General features: G+C 42.4%; 1 protein-coding gene and 1 long non-coding RNA gene across 2 annotated transcripts in view; one reads left to right on the plus strand and one right to left on the minus strand.

Annotated features, from left to right (window-relative positions):
* Positions 1–12,048, plus strand: part of EMC4 (ER membrane protein complex subunit 4) — a 250,319-nt gene that overhangs the window by 92,155 nt on the left and 146,116 nt on the right. The gene's annotated exons all lie outside the window — the stretch shown is intronic.
* LOC126958876 (uncharacterized) lies at positions 731–8,012 on the minus strand. Its single transcript, XR_007727341.1, has 3 exons — positions 7,392–8,012; positions 6,408–6,483; positions 731–4,201 (listed from the first exon to the last, which is right to left on the minus strand). It is a non-coding gene; the product is annotated as an uncharacterized LOC126958876 (long non-coding RNA).

Raw genomic sequence — 12,048 nt, forward strand, 5'->3', positions numbered from 1 at the left:
TCTGAGATCAGCCTGGCCAACATAGCAAGACCTTATCTCTACCAAAAAAATGTTTTTAATTAGCTAGGCATGGTGACACCCGCCTGTAGTCCTAGCTGCTCAAGAGGCTGAGGCGGGAGGAACTTTTGAGCCCAGGAGTTTAAGGTTATAGTGACCTATGATGGCACCATCTCTCTCCAGCCTGGGTGACAGAGTGAGACCCTGTCTTTAAAAAAATAATAATAATACATATATTCTGAGAAAACAAATAAGCAAATAAAAAATTACCTTGGCCCGGCACGGTGGTTCAAGCCTGTAATCCTAGCACTTTTGGAGGCCGAGGAGGGCAGATCACGAGGTAAGGAGTTCGAGACCAGACTGACCAACATGGTCAAACCCCACCTCTAGTAAAAATACAAAAATATTAGCTGGGTGTGGCAGTGTGCTGTAATCCCAGCTACTCAGGAGGCTGAGGCAGGAGAATCATTTGAACCCAGGAGGTGGAGGCTGCAGTGAGCCAAGATCACGCCACTGCACTCCTGCCTGGGTGACAGAGCAAGACTCCGTCTCAAAAAAAAAAAAAAAAAAAAAATTACCTGTAATTTTATTTCATTTTATTTTTTGTTTTATTAATTTATTTTTTTGAGACAGAGTCTTGCTTTGTTGCCCAGGCTCTGGAGTGCAGTGGCCAGATCTCGGCTCACTGCAAGCTCCGCCTCCCGGGTTCAGGCCATTCTCCTGCCTCAGCCTCCCAAGTAGCTGGGACTACAGGCATCCGACACTACGCCCGGCTAATTTTTTGTATTTTTAGCAGAGGTGGGGTTTCACCGTGTTAGCCAGGATGGTCTCAATCTCCTGACCTCATGATCCACCCGCCTCAGCCTCCCAAAGTGCTGGGATTACAGGTGTGAGCCACCGCACCCAGCCTGTACAGATACTTTTTAAAACAAACAGAGCTGCTAAATACTGTTTAGCAATCCTCATGCTCATATCTTGCAGAAAATACCTGGCCATTCAAACTCTGCAAAAGCAGAAAATCATAAGGCTTCAAGTAACGTAAGGAGCTCTTTTTTCTTTTTTTGAGACGGAGTTTCGCTCTTGTTGTCCAGGCTGGAGCACAATGGCATGATCTTGGCTTACTGCAATCTCTGCCTCCCGGGTTCAGGCGATTCTCCTGCCTCAGCCTCCCGAGTAGCTAGGATTACAGGTGCCTGCCACCACACCCAGCTAATTTTGGTATTTCTAGTAGAGACGGGGTCTTGCTATGTTGGCCAGGCTGGTCTTGAACTCCTGACATTGGGTGATCCACCTGCCTCAGCCTCCCAAAGTGCTGGGATTACAGGCATGAGTCACCACACCTGGCCAGGGAGCTCTTATCCATAACTAAACATAGATTAGAAAGAGATTACTTCTGTCCTTTTCCATGTCTGTTACATAAACCCAGTACAGCTTAGTCTGCAGGAACTATTTCTAGTGGGAATTCTTGAGAAAAAACAATTACCATTTGTAGGAACTTTCTTTCTTTCTTTCTTTCTTTTTTTTTTTTTTTTTTTTTTTTTTTTTTTTTGGACAGAGTCCCGTTCTGTCATCCAGGCTGGAGTACAGTGTCACAATTTTGGTTCACTGCAGTCTCTGCCTCCCCAGTTCAAGCGATTCTCATGCCTCAGCCTTCTGAGTAGCTGGGACCACAGGTGCACACCACCACACCCGGCTAATTTTTGTATTTTTAGTAGAGATGGGGTTTGACTATGTTGGCCAGGCTGGTCTCGAACTCCTAACCTCAAGTGATCCACCCACCTCAGCCTCCTAAAGTGCTGGGATTACAGGCATGAGCCACTGCACCTGGTCTACAGAGGAACTTTAAAAAAAACAAAAACAGAAACAAAAACAAAAAGACAACAACAACAACAACCAAAAAAAAACAAAAACAAAAACATATATTTAAATTTTAGAATAACTATGTTAGTTTCCTAGGGGTCTAGTAACACAGTTCCACAAACTGGGTGGTTTAGAACAATAAAAATTTACTCTTTCACAGTTCTGGAGGCCAGAAGTCTGAAATCAAGGTGTCAGCAGGGCCATGATCCCTCTGAAGGAACTGAGGAAGGATCTGTTCCAGGCCTCTCTCCCAGCTTCTGGTAGTCTCGTGTTCCTCAGCTGTTAAATGTCCATCTTCTCCCTGTGTCTCCTCATATCATCTTCTGTCTTTGGTGTCGGTCTCTGTGTCTCAATTTCCCCCTTTGGGGATATCAGTCACATTGGATTAGGGTCCACCCTAATGACTTCATCTTACCTGTATTACCTCCTAAACACACTGTTTCCAAATACAGTCACATTGTGAAGTACTGGGAGTTAGGACTCCAACGTATCTGTTTGTTGGGGGGACACAATTCAATCCATAATAACAACCAAACAAGAAAAACACTTTCCTTTTTTATAGTTGAACAAACTGCAGACCAGTGATGGGTAGTATTGAATGGAAAGGATTGCCCAGGCGCGGTGGCTCATGCTTGTAATCCCAGCACTTTCGGAGGCTGAGGCAGGCGGATCACAAGGTCAGGAGATTGAGACCATCCTGGCTAACACGGTGAAACCCTGTCTCTACTAAAAATACAAAAAAGTAGCTGAGCTTGGTGGCGGGCACTTGTAATCCCAGCCATTTGGGAGGCTGAGGCAGGAGAAGGGCGTGAACCCAGGAGGCGGAGCTCACAGTGAGCCAAGATGGCACCATTGCACTCCAGCCTGGGCGACAGAGTAAGACTCCATCTCAAATGAATGAATGAATGAATGAATGAATGAATGGAAAGGATTTCAGAAACACCACTGCAGAGATATGCAGTGGCCTTAACTACATTACAGAGACCTGGCAGGACAAGGCAGTCTCTACCAGCATAGGACAGTTACCTAGTATATTTCAAATACATGTTTGCCTCTGCTCTCCTCACATGAAAAAATACAGAAAACTAGAAGTATGGAGCCAAATTTTCAAACTCCTTCTATGTGCACAAGGAGCACCTCTGGAGTCTTTAGTTCTGCACGTCTTGAGCCTAGATGAAGGTATATATGCGGAGAGTCCAACTCAAAAATTCTTCAAAAAATATTGTTTTCCCTAATTCCCACCATCACCTTTCTGGAGCCATAAGGGTTTAGATCTCAAAATAAGCCATAATAAAGACCTTAGGTTCCTTCCAGATACATAAAGGTAGGGGGAAAAAAGGACCTTAGGCTATTTATTTTTATAACCTGGATGAATGAATCACTTGATCCTGACAAATTTCTTAAAGGTGCTAATAAAAGTGCTAGGGTTTTTATCCCCACAATGAATATGTTTCATTCAAAATCAGTAACTCTTGTTTTATTTTTACCCACAATCATTTGTTCTTTCTCTATTTCTCACTGGTGCCACCTTCTGCAAATGCCTCAACCTTTCTGTCCTTTTTTCTTCACTGTATTAGTCTGTTCTCAAGCTGCTATAAAGAACTGCCTGGCCAGGCACAGTAGCTCACGCCTGTAATCCCAGCACTTTAGGAGGCCAAATCACGAGGTCAGGAGTTCGAGATCAGCCTGGCCAACATGGTGAAACCCCGTCTCTACTAAAAATACAAAAATAAGCTGGACATGGTGGCATGCGCCTGTAATCCCAGGTACTCTGGAGGCTGGGACAGGAAAATTGCTTGAATCTGGGAGACAGACATTGCAGTGAGCCAAGACTGTGCCACTGCACTCCAGCCTATGTGGCACAGTGAGACTGTCTCACAAAAAAAAAAAAAAAAGAACTGCTTGCAGCCAGGCGTGGTGGCTCACGCCTGTAATCCCAGCACTTTGGGAGGCCGAAGCGGGCAGATCACGAGGTCAGGAGATCAAGACCATCCTGGCTAACACGGTGAAACCCTGTCTCTACTAAAAATACAAAAATTAGCTGGGCATGGTGGCACATGCCTGTAGTCCCAGCTACTCAGGAGGCTGAGGCAGGAGAATCAGCTGAACCCAGGAGGTGAAGGTTGCAGTGAGCCAAGCCAAGATCACACCATTGCACTCCAGCCTGGGCGAAAAAGCAAGACACCGTCTCAAAAAAAAAAAAAAAAAAAAGAAAGAAAGAAAGAACTACCTGAAACTGGGTAATTTATAAAGGAAAGAAATTTAATTGACTCACAGTTGCACATGGCTTGGGAGGCCTCAGGAAACTTACAATCATGGTGGAAGGGGAAGTAAACACGTCCTTCTTCACATGGCAGCAGGAGAGAGAAATGCAGAGTGAAGAGAGGGAAAACCCTTTATAAAACCATCAGATTTCATGAGAACTCACTGTCACAAGAACAGCATGGGGGGGACTGCCCCCATGATCAAATCACCTCCCACGAGGTCCCTCCCTCAACATGTAGGGATTACAATTTGGATTACAATTCAAGATGAGATTTGAGTGGGGACACAGAGCCAGACCGTATCATTTACCATCTTTTTATATCCAAGAATCACCAGCTAGGCAATCTAGTTACTCCTTTGTTTGGTTACTCATTTGTTCAGCAAATAGTTATTGATCTATTTGGAAAGCTTGGGGATGTGGAAGGGAATAAGACACTGTCCCTGTCCTCTAGGGACATAGACTAACAGAATGCTGGATGGAACAACTACAGCAACTACGAAGAAAATTGCCCCAGTGGTGGCTGAAGGCCATGCTCCTCCCCAAGATCAAGCATTTTCCTTCTCCAGGCCTCTTATTCCTTGCTGTTTGGCACAGAAGGAAAACTAGCACTGAAGCCTAAACATATAGGCTTGAAGAGGAAGGGTGACTGAGGAATGACAAGAAGAATGTGGATAACATCCAACATTCCACTCACAGGATCTCACAAGCACAGGCCTCTGATCTTTTTTTTTTTTTTTTTTTCCAGTTTGGTTCCCAGTTCCTGGACTATGTGCCAAGGTACTGTGCTTTTCAGAAAGAAGACTTGCCCGGTCTAGATATACCCTAAACTTCTTATTCCATAATCCAACTCCTTCTCAAGGGAGGAGCAGAGGTCAGGTAGAAATACAAAGAAATTAGAGTTTTCCATAGAATTCTCCAAATTTTCAAAATCAAATACATACAATCACACACATTACAGCACAGCTTAAAGCATTGAAGATAGAGTCTCAAGGCGGGAGCAGCTGGTTCACAGTAGGAGTGCTGAGGGCCTACCAGGAATGAGGAGAGCTCTGAGAGGCTTTGGAAAAGAGCAGAAACCTCCCTTCCAACCAGTTCCCACCAGCTCCAAAGAGAATGGAGGGAGAGAAACCATCTTTATGCCACCGGCCTCTGCTGGGCCACATCATTTAAATTTAAAGATTTGAGGTTGGGCCAGAGGTAGGCAGAGAACAAAGAAGGAGGGAAGACAAGGCTTATTTTCCCTCCAACTAACATATTCTCTCAAAGTTTCTGGGACTCTGAGATTTCTACTAAAGATTCTAGGCTTTCTTGGCAATGATTTTCATATACTAGTTTGCTCAGAGACCTGTTATCAGTATATCATGACCAGATGATCACAGCCAGTCACAGCCAGCTTCAGGTCTCCTTAAGAGGGAGTCCCTCCAGAATTGCATGATTTGCCTGTGTCAATCACATCTATTTTAGGTGCCTTAGGGGGTACTATTTAAAAGATGCTTATAGTGAATCCTTTGGTAAAGTGAATAATTACCTCTAGGCTTCAACTAGAAGTGACTGGAAGTGACAGGAGTCATTGGAAGGAGCCTTATGACTTCAGCACTTTACTTATTATTAATGATCATTAGCCACAGTCACTACCATGTTACTCACAAGATTCAAACCCAAGCTGGCCTGGCTCCCAGTCTGTGTTCAGTTCCATCTCATCGTCTCAAGCACACTGAACACCATACACAGGGCTTTCCCTCACGATTTTTCCAGAGAGAATCAAGGTATTGTCCTCCAGAAGATAAGGTGAGTTCAGGCCTGCAATGCAACCAGGCGATGTCTGCCTACCTTTTTTGCCTCTCTTCTCTCCAGCTGTACTGTTCTTTCAGTTACTTCAAGAGCCAAGCTCCAGGCCCACCCCCACTTCAGCTCAGACTAGAAAGCACCTCATTCTTATCCCCCTCTTCTCAGCCTCAGCCTGAGTAATTCCTAGTCTTTCAATCTTACCTCTGAGTCACTTTTTAATGGAAGTGCTCTTACATTTGCCCTCTACCCACCCATTCCGGTTCCCCATTTATGAGCTTATAAATGACTTTTTCTTGGTAGCATCTATCAAGGTTTTCATTTGATACTTATGTGTGTTTGGTTGATTCAGTGTCTGTGTCTCCCTCTAAATGCTCAGCTCTGAAGTCAGAGTTCATGCTTATTGTGCTCATGATCATGTCCCCTCACCTAATAGCCCTTGGCACATATGTGGCATAGGTACTTCACAATGTATTCTGTACTAAATAAGTATGCTTACCTGAGAAAGGAGATGGTTACAAGGCAAGGTTCCTGGTTTTTGTTTCTTCCTGTATTCTTAGTATCTTTGTGATTCCCTGAAAAGTACAAACTTAATTCACCATGGGTCTCTGATGTCTGTCCTTGTCTAATGATTTGAGTTAGGATCCCAACACTATGATAGAGCTGTATGTACGGCAGCCACCCCAGAACTATTTTAGAGGAGAGATTAATATTCTTCCTACCCTTCCTTGAGGATAGGACTGTTGTACTACTGGTGCTTTATAGTCCAAGGAACTTAGGGTCCAGGTAGGGAGGTCAGAGAAGTAGACAAGTACTCTCAGAAAATGAAGTGGTATCTATATAATAAGATAAGCGCAGGCATGAAGGGGGACAAAGAGGCTCTTATCTGATCCTCATGAGCATCTGGAAGATTTCTGTAGAAAGTCCTAAAAAAGATGTTAGAGGTTGATAAGGGAAAAGAATAGGCATGGGGTAGAAAGCTAAGGTGAAGAGATACTCAAAAAGGTTCAGAGGTGAGAGAGCATGGAGTTTTCAGAGGGGAACTGTGAATAACTTAAGATATATAGGGAAGTGGCAAGAAGTGAGTCTGAAGGAACTGTGTTCAGGGGCCAAAGATGTTTGTCTTGAAGTCCAAGAGAGTCAACACAGGGTTTAATTGATGAGTGACCCCATCAGATTTGCCTTTTAGAAACATCTTTAAGATTAGTGTCTAAAGCTCCAGTTACCAGAAACTAGGACTACAACTACTTTCTCTTGGAAGTCAATTTCTCTTGACTACACCACTGCTTTCTCTCTAAGGAGAGTTTTGAAGGAGAGAGACCAGTCCCTAGATCATGCCAATAGAGGTAGGAGGAGGGTGGACAGGTTGGAAGAGATGTATACCATGTGTTGACTATGGGTATATTAATGTTTTTCAGTTTAGCATGTGAGAGCAGTACTATAGAAAGTAGTTAACAGTTTTCTCCAGATTAAGACCACTTACCCACTGATGAGTTTGGGAAATTGTTTAACCTGTTTCCTCATCTGAAAAGTAAGAATATTAATCATTATAAACTCGAGAACTTATATGCCTTATCTCGCTTATATGTGGAATCTAAAAAAATTAAACTCATGGAAGCAGAGAATGAAATGGTGGGTTGAGGGGTAGGAGAAATGGGAAGATACTGGACAAAGGGTACAAACTCTCAATTATAGGATGAACAACTTTCAGGGATCTTAACTACATCATGAGTGATGACGGATGTGTTAATTAATTTGATCGTGGTAGTCATAATACAATCTATATCAAATAATCACATTGTATACTCTGAATATAATCAATCTCTATATATTATTTTTAAATATTTTTATTTTTTATTTTTTTTTTTTTTGAGACGGAGTCTCGCTCTGTCGCCCAGGCTGGAGTGCAGTGGCGCGATCTCGGCTCACTGCAAGCTCCGCCTCCCGGGTTCCCGCCATTCTCCTGCCTCAGCCTCCTGAGTAGCTGGGACTACAGGCGCCCGCCACCGCGCCCGGCTAATTTTTTGTATTTTTAGTAGAGACGGGGTTTCACTGTGGTCTCGATCTCCTGACCTTGTGATCCGCCCGCCTCGGCCTCCCAAAGTGCTGGGATTACAGGCTTTATTTTTAAATATTTTTAAAAGGGAATGAAATAAATTTACATTCATATATATGAAAATTTTGATTTAAAATTTATCTAGGCCGGGCACGGTGGCTCAAGCCTGTAATCCCAGCACTTTGGGAGGCCCAGACGGGCGGATCACGAGGTCAGGAGATCAAGACCATCCTGGCTAACATGGTGAAACCCCATCTCTACTAAAAAATACAAAAATCTAGCCAGGCGAGTTGGCGGGCGCCTGTAGTCCCAGCTACTCGGGAGGCTGAGGCAGGAGAATGGCGTAAACCCGGAAGGCAGAGCTTGCAGTGAGCTGAGATCCGGCCACTGCACTCCAGCCTGGGCGACAGAGCGAGACTCCGTCTCAAAAAAATAAATAAAATAAAATAAAATAAAATTTATCTAAAAGAGGTACAAATATGAATCAATAGATTATTAAATTTCAGTGGAATTAAATGCCTTGTCAACAGTTTTCTGTGGAAATGCTGTGTATAGCTGGTTTTTACAGTTCCACTCATTCCTCCAGTTTACTGTTTGACCTTAATTTACTCCTTCTTCTTCTCAGGGTTGCTTGCCTGGCTGGCTCAGTCCTACCAGACAGAAGCCACTGTGGAAAGCTTCAGTTCCCCTAGGCGCCCATACTAAGGTCGTGTTACCATGAACAAAAGAGATAAGCTAATATTTGGAGCTATTTGGGGAGCATTTTAAAATTTTAAATACTTCATCTTTTACCAAGAATATAAAAACAATATCCATAATTTACAGACACCATTTGAATTTTACCAAAGCTACCTTCAAGTTCTCCTGAATAAAAGAAACATTTAAACCAAATGGATATTCTCACCAGCTTTATAAATTTTTTGGAAAACTCTAAATAATGAAAACAATCACACCTAAATTGCAGAAGAGCTCAGTACAACTGGCCCTGTCTCAACATACTCCTTGAACTGAATTAAAGGACTCGCTCACTAGCTTCTATTGTGTTACCTGAAATTGGTGCTTAGCAGAATTTTTCCTGGGTTTAAATACAAAATGGTACACACATAATTGCAACCATGCAAATGTATGTCTATATGTGATCTGAAAGGCAACAAGCAAAAATGAAAATAGTGGTTTAAAATATTTAATAAAAATATTTTCAGTAACAGTTTTTAAACAGAAGGTACTCTAGTTGAGCACTTAAAAAAAAAAGAAACAAGCCGGGTGTGGTGGCTCACACCTGTAATCCCAGCACTTTGGGAAGCCGAGGTGGGCGGATCACAAGGTCAGGAGATCGAGACCATCCTGGCTAAAACAGTGAAACCCCATCTCTACTAAAAATATGAAAAATTAGCCGGGCGTAGTGGCTGGCACCTGTAGTCCCAGCTACTTGGGAGGCTGAGGCAGGAGAATGGCATGAACCCGGGAGGCAGAGGTTGCAGTGAGCTGAGATAGCGCCACTGCACTCCAGCCTGGACGACAGAGTGAGACTCTGTCTCAAAAAAAAAAAAAAGAAACAAAAAACACTCAAAACTTCCTGAAAGTCTGAGTGACTACTTAAATGAAAAGCTCTCCTTTATCTTTATGGACATTGCTTATCAGGCCCTTCAAACCCTTCCAACTACTGAGAAGTATGCTATATGATAGTATCTGCCCTCCTGTCAAAGAAATCATAAGGGAAAAATGGTAAGATGATTTTCTACTCAGGGCAGGTTAGGTAAAATCCTGTATCTTTTCAAAATGTGAACCAGATCTGGGTGAAATCCTGAAGTTTTGGCTCCTAAAAAACGGTTTGAAACTTGGGAGCAATAGAGATGTCCTGGAGAAATCATCCTGGACGCTCAGGACTTTTTGGCAATAATGGACAGCAAAATTTGTTTTACACAAAGTCACTATTCAGATTTAATTCAGTAGATGTGAAAAATTGTAAAACATAAATTTTACATTTAAAAGAAGATACATAGTGACCAGGCATGGTGGCTCATGCCTGTAATCCCAGCACTTTGGGAGGCCAAGGCAGGCGGATCACTTGAGGTCAGGAGTTTGGGGCCAGCCTGGCCAACATGGTGAAACTCGATCTCTACTAAAAATACAAAAAATTAGCCAGGGGTGGTGGCACTCACCTGTTATCCCAACTACTCGGGAGGCTGAGGCAGGAGAATCGCTTGAACCTAAGAGGCGAAGGCTGCAGTGAACCAAGATGACGTTACTGCATTCCAACCTGGGTGACAGTGAAACTCCGTCTCAAAGAAAAATAAATTTTATATATATATAATAATTTTTTAAAATAAATAAACAAAAGGAGATACATATAAACCAAATCTAACAAAGGCTCTAAAGAAGAGCAAAACAATACTTTGTTCCAAATGGGAAATAGCAGAAAGAACCCAATGAAGTAAAATAAGGAAGCCAGCAATGATCATATGGTTCTTAAGGGTAGGAAATACTAGGACTGGGTTAAAAGTATAACAGAATTTGAGATTTCAAATTTGAAATTTCAAAAAGAAATTTACAGGTCTAATCCAAATCCTTCCATGTATAGATGAGGAAACTTAAGGTCCATTTATTATTCATCCAACAAACGTTTATTGGTGTGCCTATATGCTAGATGCTAGAGATAGAACAAAGACCAAGACAAGACATGGTCCAGGAAAGTGACTTGCTCAAAGTCACAAAGCAAGTTAGCAGCTAACCAGGGGCTCTGCACTAAACCCCATATTGTCTAATAATATACAGTCATTTTTGTGCCTGTAAGCACCTTAAGCATTTTATGATGGTTCTATGAATATATAAGATTTTCATACACAACTGATACAACATTTCATTGGGGTATATATTATATTCAGAGGTAATATGATAAGGGGTATATATAATGTATAAGGGATATATATTATATTCAGATGCTGTTAGAATCCACGTAAAATAACCACAGTTTCTTATGTAGCATATGAAATGGTAATTTCCTTCAAAGTGCTTCCTAATTTCTTAGTCATTAGGTGTTCCATGTGCAAATATTGACAATCTAAATTATCAAATTTTTATTTATTTTTTAAGTTTGAGGGTACATGTGAAGATTTGTTACACAGATAAACACATGTCACAGGGTAAATTATGACATTTTAAAACATGATTTCTGGTCATATGACTCTTACTATGTCTCCTTTGAATTACAAAGGAGAATGTCTTTTTTTAAACTTAATGTTAAAGTGAAAATTAGAACACTTTTTTTTTTTTTTTTTTTTTTTGAGACAGAGTCTCGCTCTGCCATTAGGTTGGATTTCAGTGGCGCGACCTTGGCTCACTGCAACCTCCACCTCCCGGGTTCAAGCAATTCTCCTGCCTCCACCTCCCAAGTAGCTGGGACTACAGGCACGTGCCACCACGCCCAGCTAATTTTTTTATTTTTAGTAGAGACGGGGTTTCACCACGTTGGCCAGGATGATCTTGATCTCTTGACCTTGTGATCTGCCTGCCTGGGCCTCCCAAAGTACTGGGATTACAGGCGTGAGCCACCACACCCAGCCTAAAACACTAATTTTAAGTGAAAATTAGAATACTAGTTGAATGAATGACATTTAGCTAGTGTTCTAACACTTTATTTTCAATAAATGACTCGATTTTAAAAGACCTATTTCTATCATTGACCTGTTTACCCGTATAATCATTCAGAGCTTAACCAGTTTGGTAACAGTATATGAGACACTTAATGTTCTGCATCAGAACTTTTTTTTTTTTTGAGACAGAGTCTCAGTCTTGTCACCCAGGCTGGAGTGCAGTGGCGTGACGGCTCACTGCAACCTCCACCTCCCCCAGGTTCAAGCAATTCTCCTGCCTCAGCCTCCCCAGCAGCTGGGATTACAGGCGCCTGCCACCAAGCCCGGCTAATTTTTTGTATTTTTAGTAGAGATAGGGTTTTACCATGTTAGTAAGGCTGGTCTCAAACTCCTGACCTCAGGTGATCCACCCGCCTTGGCCTCCCAAAGTACTGGGATTACTTACAGACGTGAGCCACCATGCCCAACCCAGAACTTATTTCTTTAAAAGA

Source organism: Macaca thibetana, chromosome 7 (assembly GCF_024542745.1).
Source record: "Macaca thibetana thibetana isolate TM-01 chromosome 7, ASM2454274v1, whole genome shotgun sequence".
NCBI classification, from domain to species: domain Eukaryota; kingdom Metazoa; phylum Chordata; class Mammalia; order Primates; family Cercopithecidae; genus Macaca; species Macaca thibetana.